This window comes from Callospermophilus lateralis, chromosome 11 (genome assembly GCF_048772815.1).
Source record: "Callospermophilus lateralis isolate mCalLat2 chromosome 11, mCalLat2.hap1, whole genome shotgun sequence".
NCBI lineage: Eukaryota > Metazoa > Chordata > Mammalia > Rodentia > Sciuridae > Callospermophilus > Callospermophilus lateralis.
Window position 1 is genome coordinate 35060992 of NC_135315.1, and position 6359 is coordinate 35067350.

General features: G+C 38.9%; 1 pseudogene; it reads right to left on the reverse strand.

Annotated features, from left to right (window-relative positions):
- Positions 1 to 3001: 3001 nt before the first annotated feature.
- On the reverse strand, positions 3002 to 4664 carry LOC143410492 (importin subunit alpha-1 pseudogene; annotated as a pseudogene).
- Positions 4665 to 6359: the final 1695 nt, after the last annotated feature.

The following is a 6359-nucleotide window of genomic DNA, read 5'->3' on the forward strand; positions in this document are numbered from 1 at the left end:
ACTGGCTTGTATTGGAATTCATTGAATCCATATGCTAGTAAATAGTTTCATGACATTTAACTTAATAATTTATTACTTTATTAAGTAAAAAAATTAGCTTTTAATATCCATGCAAGGATAATAATTAGCCAGCTTATTTACACATTATGAGTTTTAAATTTTAATTTAGTATTCCAAATAGAATTATATAAAATATTTTGTGATTTGTTTTTCTGGGTTACACATTCACATAAAGAGTCACATAATTCTGTAAGTTGTATTATTTAATTAATTTATTTATTTAGTGGTCCTAAGGATTAAAACCCAGGACCCCAGGCTACAAGGTAAGTGCTGGCCTCTATAAATAGCATCATATAAAATAGCAGTCCTCCTTTCCATTTTCTATTCCCAAATTGTTTTAAATTGAAAATAGCTTTTTCCTTCAGTCATTCAGTGAGTCTAGGCACTAATTGTGTTTCCTAACACCAGTGTTCCTGGTGAGAAGTTTGATACCTTTGTGATTTGTTTTCCCTTTTGATGAAATAGTTTTTAAACATATGGGCATTATCTATTTTCTTCCTTTAAAGGAAGATGGGGATTTAATTCTCTTTTGCCATTCCCCTACCATGTCACAGATGTACCCTTCCCATTTCTTTTTCTTCCATATACTTAAAGTTTTATTAAAGGAATACAGAGCATTTACTTTATTGTGATGATGCAAATGCTATTCTTATCAGCGTTAATGTTATATTATGATTACTTTTCCTTTCACATTTTGTCTTTTGTGGGTTATCTTATTTGTTCATTTGCTTAGCTTTCTAAGTGTCTTGTTATCAATTCAACCCCAAATTCCTCCATTTGTATAAATCTGGTTTTTTAGATATTTTTTTTTAGTTGTAGATGAATACACAGTATCTTTATTTATTTTTATGTGGTGCTGAGGATCCAACCCAGTGCCTCACACATTCGAGGCAAGTACATTACCATTGAGCTACAACCCTAGCCCATAAATCTTTGTACTCTTTAGAAAGAGTACAAAGAAAGCATTTTTTTAAATATGTTTATGTCTGAAAATACTTCTCCTTTACCTTCACACTTAATTGATAATTGGTCTGAGTACAGAATTCTAGGTTGGAAATAATTTTCTCCCAAAGGAACTTCCTGAGACCATATACTAATAAACATTTTCACAACAGTGTTGCTACTGAGAAGTTGGATGTCACTGTTTTTTGTTTTTTTTTTTTTCCCTATGCTGAGGATTGAGCCCAGGGGCACTGCTACTGAATTACATTCTCATTATTATTTTTTTAATACCTTTATGTTATTTATTTATTTTTATGTGGTGCTGAAGATGGAACCCAGTGCCTCACATGTGCTAGGCGAGCGCCCTACCATTGATCCCCTGCCTCAGCCCCAGTGTTTTACTACATCGCCCAGGCTAGCCTCCAATTTAGGATCCTCCTGCCTTAGCCTTGTGAGCAGCTGGAATCACAGGCTTGCACCACTGTGCCTGGTGAGGTCATTGTTTTTATTGTACCTTTTTGTCTTCCTGATGCTGTTGATTGAACCTAGAGGCGGTTTTTTCCACTACATTACATTTCCGGTATTCCCACCTTCTTTTATTTTCTTGTCCTATTTGACATCTTTGTTTTGGGTGGTGGTAGGGGGGACCAGGGCTTGAACTCAGGGTCACTTGACCGCTGAGCCGAATCCCCAGACCTATTTTGTATTTTATTTAGAGACAGGGTGTCACTGTGCTTAGCCCTTTGCTTTTGCTGAAGCTGGCTTCAAACTTTGGATCCTCCTGCCTCAGCCTCCTGAGATGCTGGAATTATAGGCATGTGCCACCACGCCCAGCTCCTATTTGCCATCTTTTTAATTTTTCTTTCTCTCCACCTTTCCAGGACATTTTCTCAACTTTGAATTCCAAAACACTATTGTGTTGAGAGCCACAGCTGAAGGGGCTCCAGCAAACTTTCAGACTGCCAGCTGATGATTGGCTCACAGCGGCCCCAGCAACACCTAGCTGATTGGCTCCTCTGTGGAGATGCTCATTGAGCTGTTTCCCTGCCCTTTCAGACTACCAGCTGATGATTGGCTCACAGCAGCCCCAGCAACATCTAGCAACATCTAGCTGATTGGCTCCTCTGTGGTGATGCTCATTGGGCTGTTTCCCTGCCCTTTCAGACCACGGAGCTGCTCATTGGGGGACTATTTTGGCTCCGCCCATTCGACCCAGCCAATCGGCCTCAAGAGTAGGAGGATTGTGGGAGTAGGTTGTTGTTGGGGTGTGTGGCTTGTGGGAAGCCGGTGGTGGCAGTTGGGCTCTGAGGGTTTTTTCCTGAGGAGCTGTTTTGTTTATCTTGTGTGGTTCTAAAAATAAAGTTAGTTTCTTTTGACAAGTGGCTCCTGAATTGTGCCCAGCCAGACTGCGGCACTATTGAGATTTAAATTTCCAATAGCTCTTTTACTCTCTAAAATTAGACTTTAAGTGCTTCCTTTATTTATTTATTTATTTAGTGAGCTAGGGACTAAACCCAGGCCTTCATGTATTCTAGGCAAGCATTCCACTAATAAATACATCCCTATCCCTAAATGTATCATTTTGAAGTTTCATCTTTTTGTTGTTTAATAGATGAACTGTCTGAAGATATGAGTAACAATTTTTTATTTTTTTAGAGAAAAGGATAGAATTTAATCTTTATTTACAGGACACTGTAAGATATGAGATTCCATATAGAAATGAGAAACCCATTTAGAGGACAAATTTTATACAGTATGTAGAGTTTGGAAATGTTCAAGTATAGTTTTGTTGTTAAAAAAAAAAAAAATTCTAGGGCTGGCATGTGGCTCAAGCGGTAGCACACTCGCCTGGCATGCGCGCGGCCCGGGTTCGATCCTCAGCACCACATACTAAACAAAGATGTTGTGTCCTCTGAAAACTAAAAAATAAATATTAAAAATTTCTCTCTCTCTCTCTAAAAAAAATTATATGATAACAAACCACATTTAAAAAGAGCTCTCAGTAGAGAAACAGTAAGACAAACTTATACGAATATAGTACACAACAAAATTTATGCCTTGGTTGTATAGCCTCAAAGTTAAAGGTTCCAGGAGTCCCTTCCTGAACTTGAAAGGTATAGCCTTCAGAGGTAGTTTCTGGCACAACATTTTGATCTTCCTCTTCCTCTTCTGAAAAAATACTTCTCTATCAATTTTAACGAGGCCTTGAACACAGACTCATTTTCATGGTTCTGTAGAACTTCAATTTTGTCCAAGCCTCCACATTCTTCAATCATTATACTCAGTTTTCTCAGTTTCACTCGTTTATCAGAAGCTGGAAAGATATTTGAAATGGCATCCAGAATAACCAGAATAATTTTGCTATCTTTTGCTGTCAAGAGGTTCATCCGTGGTTCTAATACGCCACCATGAAGGAGATATACAATCTGTTCAACTGTCCCACCACTTGTATAATTAGTCATAGCCCATACATCTTCCTTTTGTGTCTTAAAGTCTGCCTTAGAACACCAGTGAGGAATGGGACTAATCTATGATTGACAACTTGCTATATCTGGTCCTGTTGGCCAACTGTGATGTTTGACATTGTCCATGTAGCTTCCTTCTGAATATTAGTTTTGGGGTCAGTTTGTAGGCTGGAAAAGATGGCAAGTGCACCTGTATCTGTCACAACCTAAGTCTGCTCATCTGTTCCAGCCATATTCCCTATGGCTTTTGGAGCAGGAGTCACAGTTGGCAATTCAGAAGTTCCCAGACGTTTCACAAGTTGGGGCACAACTCCTATTTTCACAACTATTTCAATCATTCATTTGGACCATCAGTAAAGTAGGAAATATCCCAGCAGGTATCCACTAATATTGCTAGATCCTCATGATGCAGGAGACAACTAAAGTGGAAAGAATTTGCTCAACAGAATCTAACAGGGGTGCAGCATTCTTGTCGCAACAAAGGTTTGAAAGGGTCCTGATAAGATTATGTAATTAATCACATGCTAAAATTGACATATCAGGAACTACAAGAAGAGCCAGCAGTGGGGCCACTGCACTATATTTTTGTGCCATATTTGATAACCAAGTCTCAGAAACTGAACCATCACCTGCAATGTTTCCTAGAGCCCATACAGCTTGTTCACTGATGTGAGTAGGGTGAGATGCCAAGAGAGAAATGAATGCTGGGATACCACCTCCATCCACTATACCTTGGTCTGTTCTTATGTCCCAGAAGCAATGTTAGTAAATGCCCAAGCAGACTCAAACTGAATGGGACTAAAATCAGTTCTGCCCAAGAAGACACAAATTTTGGGATTAAACCAGCTGGGATTATGTTGTCTATGGGGGGCTGTTTTTCCTGAGAAAGCAATTTCCTAGTAGCTTGAGTAGCTTAGAGTTGGCTTTCCAAATTGTTGCTGTATATGCCTTTGACAATGTCATCAACAGACCAATTCACAGTGCCCTGGTTGTTGTAATTTTCCTGTAGTGGAGAAGTAACATCATCAGGATAGGAGTTTACATTTCTCCTTTTCAGCGTCTGGTCATCCCTCTTAGCTTTCCTTAGCTCCACATTAACTTCTATTTGGTGCTGCCTCATTTTTGAACAGTCTTTTCCTTGTTTCTGAATCTGTTAAGCCAGGCAGCTGGTGAATTAGCCTTCTCCTTGGTGGACATGGTTATGAGACAAAGGGAGAAAGCTGCACAGCGGGCTCAGGCTTCCACAGGAGGTGGTGCAGGGCTCACAGGTTATAGATGGCTGCCCTCGAAACGTTCACCTCTGCTCAGCCCAGAGACAATGTCATGAGTAACAGTTTTTCATTTGTTTTCTTCTCCCTTATCGTATGGGTTTCCTCTAAATTGCTCTTTTCTGTCTGTTTTGAACACTGTGTTCTGTATTAGTTGTTTTTATTTAATGTCTGACAATGCTTAGTTGAGGGCTTATATATTTAATACTGAGCTGCTTCTAGGCTCCATATATGGATGGAGCTTGTTGATAGTGACCTTAAGTGTATGGTAACCTAGCTCAAGTCTTTTATTGAGGAAAACTTGATGTCGCTTTCTTTACCTCATTTGGGCTTTTCAAACTCCTTAGAGAAGCCTCTTCTCTTACCAGGAAGGTACAGACTTGGTTGTCAGTATTTTGGGAGCTAAGATGGCAGACGGTAACAGGAGAATCTTAACATCTATCATAAAAGCTACTGGACTCAGTGGTAGAGCATTTGTCTTCTACCTGGGTTCAATTCTCAGACTGAAAAAAAAAAATCTTTTAATATATCTTATTTTCTATAGAACCCCTATCACTGAATCTGGTAATTCTCAGACAAGAGACCCCATCTTTTACCCCCTGTGTCCAATAAATCTCCATTCTTTTGCCAGAATGAAGGAAGCAGAATTGCCTGGCAGGATGTGGGCAGGTGGGCCTCAGATAGCTTAATATTTCCTAATCAGATTTTTCAGTCTATACTTCCAGTTTTAGCCTCTCCTTTTCCCCAATTCCATATTGTGCCACCAACTCTGAGCCTTTTATGAGTTCAGTGACGTGAATCAGGTTGTCTCTATTTTCTGTTGCTGGCTTACGTTTGTGTTTTTCTAGGTCTATTAAAGCACTTAATACCCATCAGGCTTCCACAGGAGGTGGTGCAGGGCTCACATTCCAATTATCAAAATTTTGTGCCTGCCATTTCCATTCTTCTTCTCTTTATTCCTGTTAGTTTTTGACTTTAAAAAACAATACCTTTACAGTTATTATAATAAAGTTTTGGCAAAAAGGGAAATTTTGGGCAGAAAATGCAGTTTGTTTAAACCACATTTTTTTAAAAAGTCAGGAATATTTTAAATATTGTTTTGTAAAAAAGTTAATATAAGACAGATGTTGAATTGGCCAAGGCGGTGAACATATCACACCCATCCCATCTTCTCTTTCTCCTACTTCCTAATGAAATGATTTGAGATTTGTAAAAGGAAAATTTTTTGTCATGCTGCTGGAAATTGAAGAGGAACCCCTTTTATCCCTTAGTCTTCAAGTAATTCCCATGAAGTTGAGTCAGATGAATGGCTTGGAGGAGAGAACCAAATGTATAAACAATTTCTTTTTTTTTTTTAATATTTATTTTTTAGTTATCAGCGGACACAACATCTTTGTTTGTATGTGGTGCTGAGGATCGAACCTGGGCTGCATGCATGCCAGGCGAGCACGCTACCGCTTGAGCCACATCCCCAGCCCATATAAACAATTTCTTAAAGTTTAGGATTCTCATTTGGATATGAAAAGGGGAACTTGTGTTTTGAGAATTTTCCATGAATTCCCTCTACTTGGGAAAAATAAACTCAGATTATTTAGACTCCAGGTTACTGATTGAGGAACCAGTA